Source organism: Nicotiana tabacum, chromosome 8 (genome assembly GCF_000715075.1).
Source record: "Nicotiana tabacum cultivar K326 chromosome 8, ASM71507v2, whole genome shotgun sequence".
Classification (NCBI taxonomy): Eukaryota; Viridiplantae; Streptophyta; class Magnoliopsida; order Solanales; family Solanaceae; genus Nicotiana; species Nicotiana tabacum.
This window is the reverse complement of record NC_134087.1, coordinates 206,458,393-206,476,264: the sequence shown is the minus strand read 5'-3', so window position 1 is coordinate 206,476,264 and position 17,872 is coordinate 206,458,393.

Here is a 17,872-nt window from a genome sequence, read left to right as displayed (position 1 = left end):
TCAAGGAAATGGCTCCTTCACTGTTAAATCTTGATATAGACAGGGGCGGAGCCACAGTGTTGGTTGCGGGTTCGACCGAACCCAGTAACTTTTATTTTAACCCTGTATTTGTATTAAAAATCCAATGAATATGGACAAATTATTAATTTAGAACCCAGTAACTTAAAAGGACTATAATTCCGAACCCATAAGGTTCAAATCCTTGCTCCGCCTCTGGATATAGAATACCTCTCAAAGATACCAATCAGACTACTTTGGACCGTGGAAGCAGATATGGTAAGCTAATGCATCAGTCAAAGTTTGTGTTTTGTGGGGCTGGTATCTAAGAAGCTTCTCTGAATCAAGATAATCTACAAAGAAGGGGCACACATGTATTCATCAGATCACTTGTAGAATGTAAAACCAACAAGCACTTGTTTATGCACTGTTCTGTTACTTACAAGTCCGCCAGTTTTTCTTTAATCAGTTAGGAATGAAATGGGCCATGCCAAGAACAACCGCACAGTTCCTTTTGAGCTGGAACAAGAAAGTACCAAGAATTTAAACAAGGCATGGTATAGAATCCTCTTAGTAGAGTGGCTGGCTATGGAGCATAATCACGTAGATTAGCTCCCGAGTTCTGCTACAAATGCATTTCAAATAGGATTATGCACACCCGAGAACCACCAAGTCATCAACAACTCAACGTCAGAATCCATAGAATACCAAACTACTTAGAAACATCAAACAAAAATAAGAGTTAAGACATACACGTAGCCAGAGGCTTAAAACAGTTTACCAAAGGGAGTTCTGAGGGTACTCAAGCTACAAGGTATAGCTCCACAGAAAAGTCCATATCCTGCTCATGCACATGCATTAGTAAGGGGATGAAGCCCAACAATATCAAAGAGATTGCATAACCAACCTCTAGCTTGTGTACACCACAAATCTTCTTTTGTTAAGGAGCAAATCATTCATAAGACGAGCAAATCATTCATAACACTGTTATTTTCTCCTCTTTTTCACGATTTTTTTTAATCTGTTAAAAATGATGACAACATACAAAATCTTTTGAATTTTCATGCTTTTTTTTATTATTATTTTTTAAAAAATGTGGCATGGGAGACATAAGGATTTCCAAGACATCTTGGATTCCGCAAATGTTCCCCATGCGCTTTTCCCAAAATATAAAGCATGGGGGACATAGGGAATTCCAAGACTTCTTGGATTCCACAAATGTTCCCCATGTGCTTTTCCCAAAAATGAAGCATGGGGGACATACGAAATTCCAAGACTTCTTGGATTCCACAAATGTTCCCCGTGTGCTTTTCCCAAAAATGAAGCATGGGGGACATAGGGAATTCCAAGACTTCTTGGATTTCACAAATGTTCCCCATGTGCTTTTGATTAAAATAACACCATGCTGGAAAAAAACGTGCGGCCTTCTTATTAAACGTGATCAACATACCAAGGTGTGCCATTTGTCCGCAACTATCATTGGTCCGCCAAATGACCCATTCACCCTTGAATAAATACAACATGTAGCACATACGATGCCAAAAGATGGTCCATTATTTTCAGGTTGCTTGTCCTAGACGGACCCAACCCCTGTGTTGAGTCCCCTAAGTCAAATGCAACGTGATGCAAATAAACGTTCCTACTAGGGATCCGGCATGAAGTCACGTTATTCTATGTTCAAAACCTGGGTCGGTGTTCTAGACAGTGTACCCGAGCGGACAACTCGAGTTGAGGATGGAGCTCCTTTCCGGGAACCAAAAGGCCAGCCGGCTTAGAAACTTTCCGAGCCTCTTTTATTTAGGGTATGACACTAACAGAATAGGGAATCTCAACCAGTAAACACATCCCCGGAGGTAAGAAGAGAAAGGTTTCGGCACAATTTATATACAGTTCAGATAATATCAAAGCGGTAAAAGCAGCATTTAGCACATTAGGCTCAAAATACGTAAAAATCAAATAAAGCCAAATATAACAATTCATCTAAGCTCGAATTTCTAACCCTGAACCAGTGGTTCTGGGTCATATCCCCAGCAGAGTCGCCAGAGCTGTCACACCTCCTTTTTCCGCACCCGAGAGGGTGCAAGGGAGTTTTTTCCAATTAAAGGACAATCGAAACGAGATTTGTTTATTTATTTCAGAGTCGCCACTTGGGAGATTTAGGGTGTCCCAAGTCACCAATTTTAATCCCGAATCGAGGAAAAGAATGACTCCATATTACAGTCTGCGTACCAAAAATCCGGATAAGGAATTCTGTTAACCCGGGAGAAGGTGTTAGGCATTCCCGAGTTCTGTGGTTCTAGCACGGTCGCTCAACTGTTATATTCGGCTTGATTATCTGATTTTTTATATATTGAACTTATGTGCGAATTTTAACTTTTTACTGCTTTCATTATTATATTTTACGAGAATTGCAACGTCGTGAAAACATATCTCGAACCACGTTACATCAATGCACCCGTGGTTGTTTGACATATCTCGACTCGGTTGAGATTTGGATTTAGGTCACATAAATGTGCACCCGAGTTAAGGAAAATAAATTATTAAAGGCGTGCCTAACGCAACTAGCGTATTGTTATTTTGGGGAAGGCCGTAAAATTCAGTAAACGGCATGTCCCGAATTCTAAGTGTTTTAATATATATACATTTAGAGGGCCTCGCAGCTTGTGCATTTTTGTTCGTCCAGGCTCGTCTCATTCATTATTTAAAAAAAGAATTTGCAACGTCATGGAAATGCATCTCAGACCACGTCACAATCAATGTACCCGTGATTAGAGACACATTTTGACTCCGCTGAGATTTGGATATGGGTCACATAAATGTGCACCCAAGTTAAGGAAAATAAATTATTAAAGGCGCGCCTAAAGCAACTAGCGTATTGTTATTTTGGGTAGGGCCGTGAAATTTGCTAAACGGCCCGTCCCGGAATCTAAGTATTTAATACATATATTTTTGTGAGGGCTCCGCAATCTGTACATTTTTTATTTGGCGAAGCTTGTCTCGTTTTTTATTTTTATTTTAAAAGGATGCCATTTTTATGCCTTTAACACTACTAAACCTTACAGCCTCTTTACAACTAAAATCCCATAACTTGTTAGAAATTTAATAAAAGGAGTTTAGCGAATGAGTGTTTTGGGAGTAGTAACAGCATGTATTAATACTAATTTTGTCTGAATGACCTAAGCAAAGGAAGGGACGAACCAATTAACATCAAACTGTGTCATAGAACACGTAATACAACTTAATCAAATGACATCAAATAAACAAGAATAACATAACATAAAAATGAAGCAAAATGCATACAGCGAAACATAGGCAGAAAATTACCATACCAATTTCTATATTGCATCTTTGAACATTCCGTAACATTTCCTTGTCTAATACTTGGGGTTTACTAACCTGAACAAACAGAGACGGACAGAGCCACGGACCAGCCCTCAACATCGACCTCAACGGATAACCTCGAACGGGAAACCGTAGAAAAGGTCATCAAAGCTCGGACGGAATAGCTCGTGCCAGAAACTCGAACACGAACGGACTGAAAATGAGTCATGGCTGCGACTGGTTTTTCCAGGTGGTCATTTGGATGTGAGGGGGCTGAACGGAACAGCAGTGATGGTCGGATTTAATAGAGGATCGCCGGACTGGTTTTTTGGTTATGACGAAGGAGAAGAAGTGGTCGTGGGCTGGTAGTTTGGATGTAGGGTCGACGGGCAGTGACGGGTGAAGAAGGAGGCAGAAGCAGCGACGGGTGGTGGCGATCGTGCTGGTTCAACTGGTAGCGGGCAGCGATGGTGGTAGATGACCGGAGCTGGGCGTCGCTTGTGGTCGACGAAGGGAGTTTGGACAGGAGGATGGTCGACTGTTGCAGCGATGGTTGCTCAACAAAACGAGGGGTCGTGGGTTATGGTCAGTGACGACGCAGCAGCAACAGCTGTGGTCGTCGGATTTAATGGAGGACCCGGACTGGTTTGATGGAGCTAGGAGGAGGAGTGGTCGTATGGGCAGTGACGACGGGACTGGTGCGTGGTGGATGATGGTGGTGTTTGGGCGTGGACGCAGATGGTTTCACGTTTCTTTTGGGTAGGCTCCTAGGGTTTTTTGTTCTTCTCCTTTTGGAGAAGATGAATGAATAGTGCCCAATTCAAAAAACTGTCCAAGTCCCTTTTCAAATCCCCCCTTTGTCCGTGTGTTTGTAGTTTTTGCCAAGAGAAATGGACCCCCATGCGTGGTGGGGTTCAAGATTTGTGTCCCCCACGCGTGGTGGGGTTCCCCGTGTGTGGGGTTTCGTCCGTGTTCCCCACGCGTGTCCCCCATGTGTGGTGGACTCGGATTATCATGGGCTAGGTCCGAAAATTAGGCCTAAAAACGGGTAATTTGAACCCGAATATTATTCTTTTGCCCGGACCCGAGAATAAGAACACGACGTTGCTCAACTAGTCCTATATAAATAAAATAACTACAAAAATAAGACTAATATTTAAAACAAAACTAGATCTTTTTTAATATTTTTTCAAGATTAAAATAGCTACAAAATATTAATAAAACTATTTTTTGTAATTTTCGTTTTTATATAAAGATAAAATATAAAGTAATATTTTTGTATTTTTCAAAAAATTAAAATGACTACAAAACATTAATAGAACAATATTTTTTTATAATTTTCGAAATTATATAAAGTACAAAAGTAAGGTACAATTTTTTATATTTTTTCAAGTTTATGAGAAATACATAAACTAAAATTTATATATATATATTTTTGTAATTTTCTCTTTTGCCACGAAATAAAGTAAAATAGTTCAAATAGCTATATTGGACCTAAATTAAAATATTCACGCTAAAAATGTGAAAATTCTCGGGGAGGGTCAAAAATCACGTGTCTACACATACATATATAAGTATGCCCAAGTGTTTTAGTATTTTTCCAATTTTTTAAATTGATTTATTGCTCAATAATTATTCCCAAAATTATCACTTTGGTGAATAACTTATTTTATTCTCATATTTATACCAAAATATAGGTAGGTTACTTCTCATATATTTTTACAAATTAATTTAGTATTTTAAAAGCTAAATTGCATATAATTACAATTTTAGCCTGCTTTAAGATTTAATAGCATTTTATAATTATGAAACTGGTTCCAATATTTTAAATTAATATTTATATACTATTAACGGATCCAGTGCTTTTAATTTGCTTTCAAAATTATTTTTTACTATTTTTATAAAATAAAAAGGGAAAACTGGCAATTTAAATTTTGGCCTAAGTTCATTTCAATTGTAGCCCCATTACATTTCGATTTTAGCCTAAAATTGACCCAATTTCAAACTCAAATTCGGACCAGCCCAATTCCTTTTGACTCAACCCCTAACCCAACTCAAACGACCTAACCCGATTCCCCACCTACTTTCTTAAATCTAGTCGTTGATCATTCGGATAAACGACCACTATTCGCCCTACCATAATTAAACACAGGTGACTACCCTAATCCCTCATTCTCACCTGGCCCGCCGCCTTTGAATCCCAAACCCTCTCAAATCCTCTCAAAAACTCTCCGAAACCCTAGCCTCCTCCTACCCTCTTTTCAACCACCGGTCACCGGAATCCATGGCTTCTCAGGCCATGGATAGTTGGTACTCACCTATATTCGCCAGTAAGCCAGGGTTGTTCGAAGCTTTGAGGCCTGACCTCGACGATTCCCTCTCCGATTTTCTCAGACCTTTGATTTCATGGCTCCTCCAGCCATACTCCGGCATATTCAAGACTGAGGATCCTGATTCTTGACCTCTCCGACTCAAGATCGGACCTGTTTCCAAGCCTTTCTCATTTCTAGGGTTTCTCCGAAACCCTAAGCTATTAAAGGTCCTTTCACCGTTATTTGCTTAGATCTATAGTGTATCTATGCTTTTCTTGCCATCTAAAGTGTTTTCCCCAAAAGTTTCTTTTCAAAATCGTTTCTCTTCGATTTTAAGGTTTCTGAAAGGATTTTTTGGGGAAAATCTTTCTGATTTTTCTTCTTCTTTACTTTATGTGTGTTTGTCCATACCCTGCTGGTGTGATTTCTCTTTATTACGCATGTAATGTCTTCTACCTTTTCTTTTCTGCTATGCATGTTACTCATGTTAATCCATGCTTAGTTTTCTTTACTCTTTTACTATGTGTGTTTACCGTTAAGTTATTTGATCTTATTTACTGGACTTTGTTTATGTTCTTACATACTTCATCTACTTGTGTTCACGTTTGTATTATCTCTTTCTTCTGAACTTGTTTAGCTTCCAAGTTTTCTCAAATATGTTCTTCATGATTTTTCTTCCTTTGTCATTCAAACATGCTATCATATCTGTTTTGTTGAGACTCTGAAACAAATGACTTGCTTTCTCACTTCCATGTCTGATTCAATTTTGAAACCCTAGGATTTGGGGGTTTCCTTTGACGATTTTGATTTTTGTGTTCGAGTTAAGGCTCCACTTTGGGACCCTGAACTCTCAGACTCACTATGAGTCTGCAAATTGAACCTGTATCTTTTTGCTTATGATTCTGAACTTCTCTTCGATTAAACTTTCTTCTAAATAATTTAACAGCCTCTTCTTGATTCACATATTTGTGTGCCTTATATATGAGAACTCTTCTTTCAAAAGGTTTTGCCAACTACTAATTGATTCTGAATTCCTTTAATGGTGTTTACTTGATTGTTACTGATATTCCCTAATTGAACCTTTCTTTACCCTTTTTCTGACTTGGTTCATTCGAACAAAGCTTGCAGCTTTGATTTTACTGGCTTTTTGATTGATTCTCTTTCCTTATTTTTCACAAACCATGTACTATTGGACTTTTGCCTTAAAATAAACCCTGTGTATTTACCCTTATTATGTTACTTTGGAAAAGGTTTTAATCAAATTCTTTCCTTAATTGTCTTATGCCCGTTTGAAATGAGAATCCCTTAACCAAAGGGAGACTTTATGTGATTGATTGCAAACTATTTCCTTACATTTTATTACTTGTTTTCTGCACTATAAAAGGGGACTACCCTTCTGCACTTGAACACACTTTGAATTGCATACTCTTACACACACACTCTCTCAATTACAATACTTTTTCAATTCTCTACTCTCTTCTGAAATCTTTTGTACTGCTTGCTTGCAATTTGGCTTACAAGACTTCTGCTTTCACTTATTTATCCTGAAACTAGTATGTCCTAATTTTGATTCCAACATCATCCCTATGTGTTTACTTTACAGTTGCTACACTCTTGGCTACTTTCCTGTTCATGTTCTGTATTGAATATGCTACTCTCTCTTTGCATCTGTTGTTTGTTGTGAATTCCCCATACCCCTACTCCCTTCTATGTGTTTGAGTTAAGGTTTATGGCCTAGCAGTATTCAAATTGTTGCTCAGGTCTAAACCTGATCCTCAATGGATCTTAACCCCCAAAATGTGGCCTAGTAGACTGGTTAGGGTGTGCCAGCACTCCTTATTGTTGGGTATGACCACCAGTTTACGCTGGACTTCCCCTAATTCCCCTCTATTGAACTTGCACTTACTCCTTAGCCTCTAAGTTCTGCCCCCTCATATGAGCCTTGCCTTGGGACTTTGAGTTCCCTCTGAGCTTGGACATTTGAGAGCTGACCCTTCCACACTGTACTATAATCTGATTCTGCAATGATATTTGGGGGTGTAAACATTTCCTAGAGTTCTTGAAGCTCCTTGGAACTTTGACACATCCCAAATAAGAGAAAGGCTTTGGAAATTTGATCTTTGGAAGTTGGTTTATTTCATATCTCAGACCTGGGGTCTGAATTAGGCTCTCCTTGGTTGGAATCTTTAATTTCTGATATATTTCTTATCTTTTTCTTATTCATTCTGGTCTGTAATAATCTTGTAATAAACTGTTGGGGGTGTTAGTGAAAAAGGGAGGGTCAGTCCTGCATGCAAAGAGGTAGATACCATGTTTTTAGGGAATTACTATACTTCTGAAATTCTGCATCTCATGTAGATACCATGTTCATAGGGAATTACTATACTTCTGAAATTCTGCATCTCATGTAGATACCATGTTCATAGGGAATTACTATACTTCTGAAATTCTGCATCTCATGTAGATACCATGTTCATAGGGAATTCCTATACTTCTGAAATTCTGCATTTCATGTAGATACCATGTTCATAGGTTTTTCTGCACTTCATATAGATACCATGTCTATAAGTCGTTTTTGAAATTCTGCATATCATATAGGTAATATGCCTATAGGACTTCCTGCATTTTGCATATGCATCTGTCACTAGGCAAACCTGTTTATAAGATTTAAATAACTAACTGCATATAGATGACCTGCCTATAGGATTTCTGCATGACAATAACAATGCTCAAAATCAGTAACGCCTAGAAAGCATGACTATAGGAGCTATCAACCAAACCTGAATCGTCAACTCACTTATAAGCCTAAAATCAATAGCAATAATGTGTAACGCCTGCAGATCTTATGTCCCTGCAATTGACAATTCTTTTTCCTGCAATCAGTTTACTTCTTTATTTCTGAAACTAATAGATATCATGCATATAGGTTCCGTTTAACACCTAGGCAAGCTTTAGGGTAAAAAATATAATTGCATCAGTCTTTGATAATTACAACCAGCAGGCAGGCCTAATTCGGACTTCTAATCTGAAAATATGTGATAAATCATCATGCCTTAATGTTTAAGTTTAATTCAGACCTGATTAGTACGTGTAAGACATGCTAAACTATATGATTTTCTCTGATTTAAGGAGGTTTATTTGAGCCATATCTGCTTACTTGCTTTCCCAATACTTGCTGTATATGTTTTGAATGTCGCCTTAGAATTTTATCCTTTAAAAAAAACTACAAAAGCCCCAGCTCCCTCCCCTTTAGGATTAGTAGTCCCATATGTCTCCGGGACTAATAGGATTGGGACGGGTAATAGCATGCAATACGTAACTGTCACACCTCCTTTTTCCCCGCGCCACCTCAAAGGGCGCAGAGGGGAGTTTTTCCAATTAAAGGACAATCGAAACGGGATTTTATTTACAGATTCAGAGTCGCCACTTGGGAGATTTGTGGTGTCCCAAGTCACCGATTGAATCCCAAATTGAGGAAAAGAATGACTCTGTTTAACAGTCTGCGCACCAAAAATCCGGATAAGGAATTCTGTTAACTCGGGAGAAGGTGTTAGGCATTCCCGAGTTCCGTGGTTCTAGCACGGTCGCTCAACTGTCATATTCGGCTTAATTATCTGATTTTATACAATTATGAACCTACGTGCAAATTTTAACTGTTTACTGATTTTGTTATTATTTATTCAAAGAATTGCAACGTCGTAAGAATGCATCTCGAATTGCGCCACATAAATGTACCCGCAATTTTCGATACGTTCCAACTTCGTTGAGATTTGGATTTGGGTCACGTAAATGTGCACCCGAGTTTAGGAAGATAACATTATTAAATACGTGCCTAAAGATACTAACGCGTTGTTATTTTGAGAAAAACTGTAAGGTTCGCTATGCGGCCTGTCTCGAAATCTAAGCATTTGAAATAACTGTCTGTTGAGGGCCCCGCAGTTTGTGTATTCTTGTTTGTCGAGGCTCGTCTCATTCATTATATATATTTTTTAAAAAGGAATTTGCAACGTCATGGAAATGCATCTCGAACCACGTCACAATCAATGTACCCGTGATTAACGACACATTTCGACTTCGTTGAGATTTGGATTTGGGTCACATAAATATGCACCCGAGTTTAAGAAAGTAAATTATTAAAAGTACGCGCCTTACAGTGACTAACGCGTTGTCACGCCTATTTTTTCCGTCCCCGTGAGGGGTGAAGGAGTTTTTTCCAATTAAAGGACAATCGAAACGGGATTTGTTTGTTTATTTCAGAGTCGCCACTTGGAAGATTTAGGGTGTCCCAAGTCACCGATTTTAATCCCGAATCGAGGAAAAGAATGACTCTATATTACAGTCCGCGAACTAGAAATCCGGATAAGGAATTCTGTTAACCCGAGAGAAGGTGTTAGGCATTCCCGAGTTCCGTGGTTCTAGCACGGTCGCTCAACTGTTATATTCGGCTTGACTATCTGATATAATACATATTATAAACTTATGTGCAAATTTTATCCTTTAGCTGCTTTTATTATTATTATTATTATTATTATAGAGAATTGCAACATTGTGAAAATATATCTTGAATCACGTCACATCAATGTACCCGTGGTTATTGACATATTTCGACTCTGTCGAGATTTGGATTTGGGTCACATAAATGTGCACCCAAGTTTAAAGAAAATTAAATTATTAAAGGCGCGCCTACAACGACTAGCGTATCCTTTACTTTGGGTAGGGCCGTGAAAATTTGCTACACAGTCCATTCCGAAGTCTAACCAAATTTTAAAATACATATTTACCGAGGGCCCCGCACTTTTTATATTTTATTCGGCGAGGCTCATCTCATTCTTTTTAAAAGAACGGTCCTAAAGTGACTACATTTCTATTTGGGTTGATCTCTAAAATAAAAGAAAATAATCCTAGTTAATTACATGATAAAAAAACGTAACATATTAATTGCTAGATTAAGACAAATTTTATTGGAAGAGAAGATTACTAAAATTGAAATATTAAATAAAATACGACATCGACAAATAACATATTCAAAAGAAACTAATTAACCTATAGCTAGATTAAACTCGCATTGTTAGACGAATTGATTTATTGGGACTAAACGCTTTTCAACTATTTGAAACTAAACTCACCTTAATTACTGGTGCTTACAAAAGTTTGTTGAAGCTAACTCGTTAACTTGGATAACCTATCGGATTAAGGTTCTTATCCTTTCTACATTGAATCGCGCTTTAAATATGTCAAGCCTACGGATTCTACAAAATTAATGGCCTTTTTATTTCTGCCTAAAACTGGCAGAACTAAACCTATTCAAACACTTACCCCTTCAAACCAAACAAATCCCCTTTTAAAAAAATGAGTTGCCTGAACCAAACCTTAATACCTAATTCACACAATTAGTCCAAATTTATGCCTTAACTACGTTTATCGGCAGGTTCACGATTAACTTGTTATTTCAGACCGATGTGGGCTCCAATTAGGATTACCTAAACTTGTTTAATTCCAACAACTTAATAAACTTAATTCTAAATGAAATAGAATTCTAACTAACATACACTGGAAAACTATTAATAGTTTACAAATTACAGTTTATAATCAAAAGCAAATAGTTCTAGCCGAATATAAATTCCATCGTCCATATTCTTAATTTGAATTACAAAGATAGATTATACATCTGCCTATCATTTGACTATTAAACATGCAAATACAAATTAAATACTTGACTACTTGAATATTTCTTTTCACTATAACAGCCGCGTCACAATGATTCGAAAGTGTACCTGATAGTAGAAACAAAAGAAGAAAGTGAAGATCAGTAGACCAGTAGCTAACAACAACGACAATCAGCACCAAGCAGTACAACAACAACCAGTAAACCCAGCTCAAACGAAACTGAAAACCCCAGCAATACCAAAATGAAACATAGACAGATGCAAGGAAACAATAGTTTCTGATTTTCAAATACTCAAGAAAAGCAGCCTGACAACTCTTAGTGCAAAAGTTCAAACTCAACACTCTAACTCTTAATGTAAAAGTTCTGATTTTTACTTTCTAAATTTTTCCCTCTCTTTTCCAGTATCTTTTTCAAGATCTTTTCTTTCTTTTTTTTAGTCCAGTTTTTTTCTCTCTTTTTCAGTCTGCTTTTTTTCTTCTAAAATCTGTTGTTGTCTTTTTTTTTCTTCTGTCCAGACCCTCCCCTCTCTTTATACAAGTTTGTCCCCTCTCTCTAAGTGCTGCCCGACCCCTCTTCTTTTCAACAAAATCAGAATTCCCACTAAAAATCTGCTCTTTTTACTTTAAATCCCACTAGGGAAGCCTTTTCCCTGATTTTCAGCTCCCCATTACCTTTTGTTCCCCATTAATGCATTAGTTAATACCCCCATTAACAAAGCACTAATACTAAAGTATGAACTTAACTGTTTCAATCCCAAATTGCCCCTGAAAACCCTTAAACTGTAGCTATAACCAATTCTCCTAAGTTCTGGACTGAATTTCAACTAAAATGCAACCTTCTAACTCAATACTATCCAATTAACACTTGTAAAACTGAATTCAAACCAATGTCATATCCACATCAGGCCCTATTCTTCAACAAGAAACATTATGATTCAAATCATTAATCCTATCAAACAATTATGACCTTACATTGGATCACACAGCATTACAATATAGATGAAGGATTCAGGGAACAGACTGACTAAAACAAAACAAAGGAACAATTTTAATACACTAAACGAAACCAAACTGAATTTAAACCAAAACATCACATTAACACCACACAGAACTTGACAAAACAGTGAAGCTAAAGTTGAACCAACAATCACATTAATACTGCACATCAAACTTCAATGACAGTTCGTACTCACATCCCAAACCAAATCGAACAGTCATTGAAACCAAGATAAATGGTTGAAGTGAGATAGTACACAGGGAACTAGGCTGAAATGAAAGGCTAACTACACAGGGAACGCCTTAAGCTTCAATAAATTCAAAAATGAAAGAGGTGTGGCATTGAATTCGCATATGTAAAACTAATACATAATGTAGAGCAACCTTGGCAAAATGATCATTTTGAACAAAATAAAAGAAAAGAACAAAGGAAAGTAATAATCGAAACAACACTAAATACACAAACTTAGACAGACAAAATAATAAAACAAAAACTCACCAGATGAACGGGAACTCAAAACCTGGTGCCCTTAACTTGCATTCAGACTCTCATTTTGGCTTTTGAGATCGAAATGAACCTTAATCGAATGTTCTCGGCTGAGAACATTCGACTAAGGTCGATTACGACCTTAATTTCTTCTAATTTTCCTTAACCCCAGAATTAGGGTTTCTTAGTCGATTTTTCTGATCGAAAGTCCGACCCCTTTGATACTGATTCGAGGAAAACTGTTAGGATAGTGGGAATGGGGTGGCTCAGGTGGTCAAATGGTGTTAGTTTGGGACCGGTTGGAATGACGCCGCCACCAGGGAATCTCATGGCGGCGCTAGGGTTCTTGGCTTCGATTCGATATTCGAGAGGTTCCAGGTCGATTCGAAGGAAACCAAATGAGGTTCTAGTGGTGAGAGAGGTCCATGGGTTAAAAGGTGTGAGTTTGGTGGTCGTCAGATGAACTAGGGTTTCTGGCTGCATCTTCGATCGAAGATTCGAAGATGTTGGCTGGTATTTGGAGGATAAGGTTCAAGGATTTAGGATAGGGAGGTTGAAGTAAGTTCAAGGTGTGAAAATGGAGAGGTTTGGCCACCGTCCGCCGCCGTGGGCGACTTCCGGTGGGCGGAGGGCGGTGGCTCGAGGTTTGGTCTCTGAAAACTCGGGGAAGAAGAGAGGAGAGGGGGTCTGGCCTGGGGGTATGGGGTGAAGCTTTAGGCTTATATGCTGGGGTAGAGAATGGATCCTGGCCGTTAGATCAAATGAGATCCACGGCTTGGATCGCTTACTTAAGTGAAACGACATCGTTTCATTTTCTTTAAGACCGGATCGGTCTCTGACGGGAACGGGTCGGGTAAAGGGGAATGTTTTTGGAACGTTGATCAATTCAAAATCAACGGCCCTTATCAAAGCTTCCCCAAAACGACATCATTTGGGGTGTCTTTGAGACGGACTGGACCTGGGGTCGTTTAGGCCTGTTTGAACGGGCAACAATGGCAGGTTTAGGGTATATTTCGTTTGGGCCTTGAAGCTTTTGGCCCAAACCAGGATATTCTAATTTTGAACTCTTTTCCTTTTTCTTCTTTAATTCCTAATTTTACACAATTCCTAATTAAATTGTAAAATCAAAAATACAACTAACCAAATATTAATTAACACTTGACAATAAATATCACACAAGTTAAACATTTAATTAAAAATAAAATCACACAAAGACATACTTAAATGACAAAATTACAACAATTACATATTTTTTGTGATTTTCCCTCTTTTAAAACCAACTATGGTTTATTTAATTCCTAAATATATTTTTATTTTATTTTATCCTTCTATATAAACCAATGATTAATTAATTATGAAAATGCAACATTAATTCCTAAATGCACATGTACCTATATTACTATTTTTCTGTATTTTTCTTTAATTAGAATAAAATAAACATGTACAGATAAAATGCCACGAAAAATTCAAAATCGTATACAAAGAAAAATTATTTATGATTTCTTTTGGAGTAATTCTTGTGAGGCTAAAATCACGTGCTCACAGCTGCCCCTCTTTGTCCGAAAACATGAAGAGTTTTTGTACAAAGATAAAGTGAGCGGAAACGAGCGATTTTTGCCCGTTGGAATACTCCGTGTGAAGCATTTTTTGAAAACGATTTAACCGAACCTTTGCTTCAAAGGTTTCCTACATATCCCTGGCTAGAAAGGAATCAGGTTAATATAGTTCGAGAAGTTTTGGTTGCTGGGACTACCATGGAACTGGTTTTTGCTGTTATTGTTGTTGCTACTGCCTCCCGATCTCCTTATTACACCGTGCCAAAAGAAAATATGAAGCTAGACTAAGCTAGGAATTACAAAATCTTATCTGTCTTCCCCTTTCTCTGGTTACCTCGCTCTTGTCGGCTTGTGTTTCCTCCGGTGCCTTTCTTTCGAAAAATGCTGGGGATGACACTGGCCTTTTGCCTTTTTGAGCATAAGTTTTATTATTCCGTTCTGTCTGCTGGGACACTACTTCCTACATTAAAGCTTGTTATGCTGGGGATCTTTGTTGTACTCCTCCTGATTACTGACTTCTGTTTGATCTTGAAATGTATTCCTCTGTTCTGCAGGCGGGCTCATGACTTCAACATCTTCCTCAAAATTTTAACACCTCCATTCTCCAGGCGGGCTCCTGACTTCTTCAACTTCCCAAAATAATCCAGCCTCCATTCTCCAGGCGGGCTCCTGACTTCAATAACTTCTTAAATTCTAACACCTCCATTTTCCAGGCGGGCTCCTGACTTCTTCAACTTTCTCAAAATTTTATCACCTCCATTCTCCAGGCGGGCTCCTGACTTCTTCAACTTCCTCAAAATTGGTGTTTTATTCCTCTGAAAATTGCTGGGGATAACACCGATATTTTATTTCATCAATGTGTCATTTTCTTTCTTCAAAGACTATTTCCTTTAAAGCTGGTGCTTTCACTTCCCTGAAACCTGCCGGGACTAACACTGCTGGGGAATTATCTTTCTCCTTTTAACAATGGTGGGGATGATACTGATTATCTTGCTTCTTCCAAGATTGCTTTTCTCTTAAACTTGTACCTCCCTTCTCGTATACTGCTGGGGATTTTTCTTCCTTCAACACTTGTGTTGTCTTCTCTCTTTCCCAAATGACTATCTGATTTCAAGAAAATTTTCGTAATGAGAGAAAATTTTTTGCCCCAGTTTGATAATCTTCTTGGTGACCCTGTCTTCCTGCGGTCAATAATATTTCCTTTCCCTGTTTCAAATCAAAGAAAAATTTATTAGTTTAAAACGGGGCGAGTGGTCGTGCCACTTCTGCTGAGGATGGTTTTTCCCTTTTCTTTTCCTTGCATTGCTATAAAACTTGTTGGGGAGAATATTGATTGCTGGGGCTGATATTCCTGCTGGGGATGGTTGTCGTTTCTCTTCCTTCCCCGCCCGTGTTGTCCGACCATTGTGGAGTTTGGTCGAGAATCTATCGGAGTTGTTCCTGTATCTCACAAATCTGCTGAGGATCATCTTGGAATTTGATCCATAACTTTCCTTGGAAATTTGGGCCTCTTAGGATCTAGACCCATTCATCATTTGGTCTTGCGACAAACTTCTTTTCGCTTTGTCGCCTTATCTTTGGCTTGTCCTTTTCGCATTTTGCCTTGCACCATTTTGGCAACTGGAAGTAAACTCTGAAAATCCTTTTCAAAAATAAACTGCTGGGGAAATAAAATCTTTTAAACCAAGAAATGAAAGAGTGATAATTTTAAAGATAGAAAAAGAAGTCTTTCTGAACAAATGCTGGGGAAAAAGAAAAGAAAAGAACTTATTTGAATGATATAACCAATCCCAACGATCATGTCGTGCATTCCGGATTGATCAACCCAGTCTATTTGTATCAATCAATCTTTCAGATGGCCTCTCTCATTTCTCTCAACTCCCGTCGCCTCATGGTGCCTGTGAAGGTTTTCACCGATAAGACTCTCTCATTTTATTTTATTTTTCAGCTGGGGATTGGAGCGTTGTCGATATGACGCTCTTTGTTGGGGATTCTTTCGGCTATCAATTCATTTCCAGTTTATGATCCTCTTCTCTGCTGGGGATCAGAGTGTTGTTCCCGACTTCCACATGCATGAACTTGGCACTTCTCGGATACTGATCGGGAGGTCTTTTTTGGACATCAATATGGTTTTTTTTGTGTATGGCTAAAAGGAAAAGGGGTATCAAAAGTTTAAAATAATTTGGAGGGGTGAAACAGTACAACTCTTGGAATCAAACTTTTTTTTCACAACTTCTGCCCTAGTTCTTCTTACTTGGGGATTTTTATTTTTTGGTTACACTATGACCGAGCCGTGAGGCGCCTACGTATCCTTCAATGAGGAATCAGGTCAAACGTAGTTCCCAATTCCTTTGTTTTTTTTGTGTCTTTATTATTGTTTTTCTCTCTTTTTATCTTTATTTTTAATTACTGACTCCAAAAGAGGGATATGAAAGAATAAATAAGGCTCAAAAGGGTAAGCAAAGGTTAAAGTGTTTTGATAGAAGAAAGAATTGCCTTCGTCATTTCATTCTCCGATAAATGCCAACCACAAACAAATGACAATTACAATCAAAAGAGATCATACATAATATCTTTTAACTGCGTCGGAATTGATAGCCATGTAGACGCATTTCCCTTCGATATCTGTTAAACATAAAGCACCATTGGACAACACTATGGTTACAATGAATGGTCCTTGCCAATTTGGGGCGAACTTGCCCTTTGCTTCTGCTTGGTGTAGCAGGATTCGTTTCAATACTTGTTGCCCCACTTCAAATTTTCTGGGGCGCACCCTCTTGTTGTAGGCTCTTGCTATTCTCCTTTGATATAACTGGCCATGACACACAACTGCCAATCTCTTTTCATCAATCAAGTTCAACTGTTCCAAACGGGTTTTGACCCACTCATCATCATTAATCTCAGCCTCGGCGACAATCCGAAGGGATGGAATTTCAATTTCCGCCGGTATTACTGCTTCAGTTCCATATACTAACAAATAAGGGGTTGCACCTACTAAAGTCCGGACGGTAGTGCGATAACCCAACAATGCAAATGGTAATTTTTCATACCATTGCCTGGATCCTTCTACCATCTTCCTCAGTATCTTTTTGATGTTCTTGTTGGTTGCTTCAACAGCTCCATTCGCCTTGGGACGATATGGTGTGGAATTACGGTGTGTAATCTTAAACTGTTCACATACTTCTCTCATCAAATTGCTGTTAAGATTAGCACCATTGTCCGTGATTATCACTTTCGGGATCCCAAATCTACAGATGATATGGGAATGGACAAAATCCACCACTGCCTTCTTGGTTACTGACTTGAAAGTTTTGGCTTCAACCCACTTAGTAAAATAATCGATGGCCACCAGAATGAACCTGTGACCGTTCGAAGCTGCCGGCTCAATAGGCCCAATGACATCCATGCCCCATGCCACAAATGGTCATGGTGCTGACATTGTGTGCAATTCCGTTAGTGGAGAATGAATCAGATCTCCGTGTATCTGACACTGATGGCATTTTCGTACGAAACTGATACAATCATGCTCCATAGTG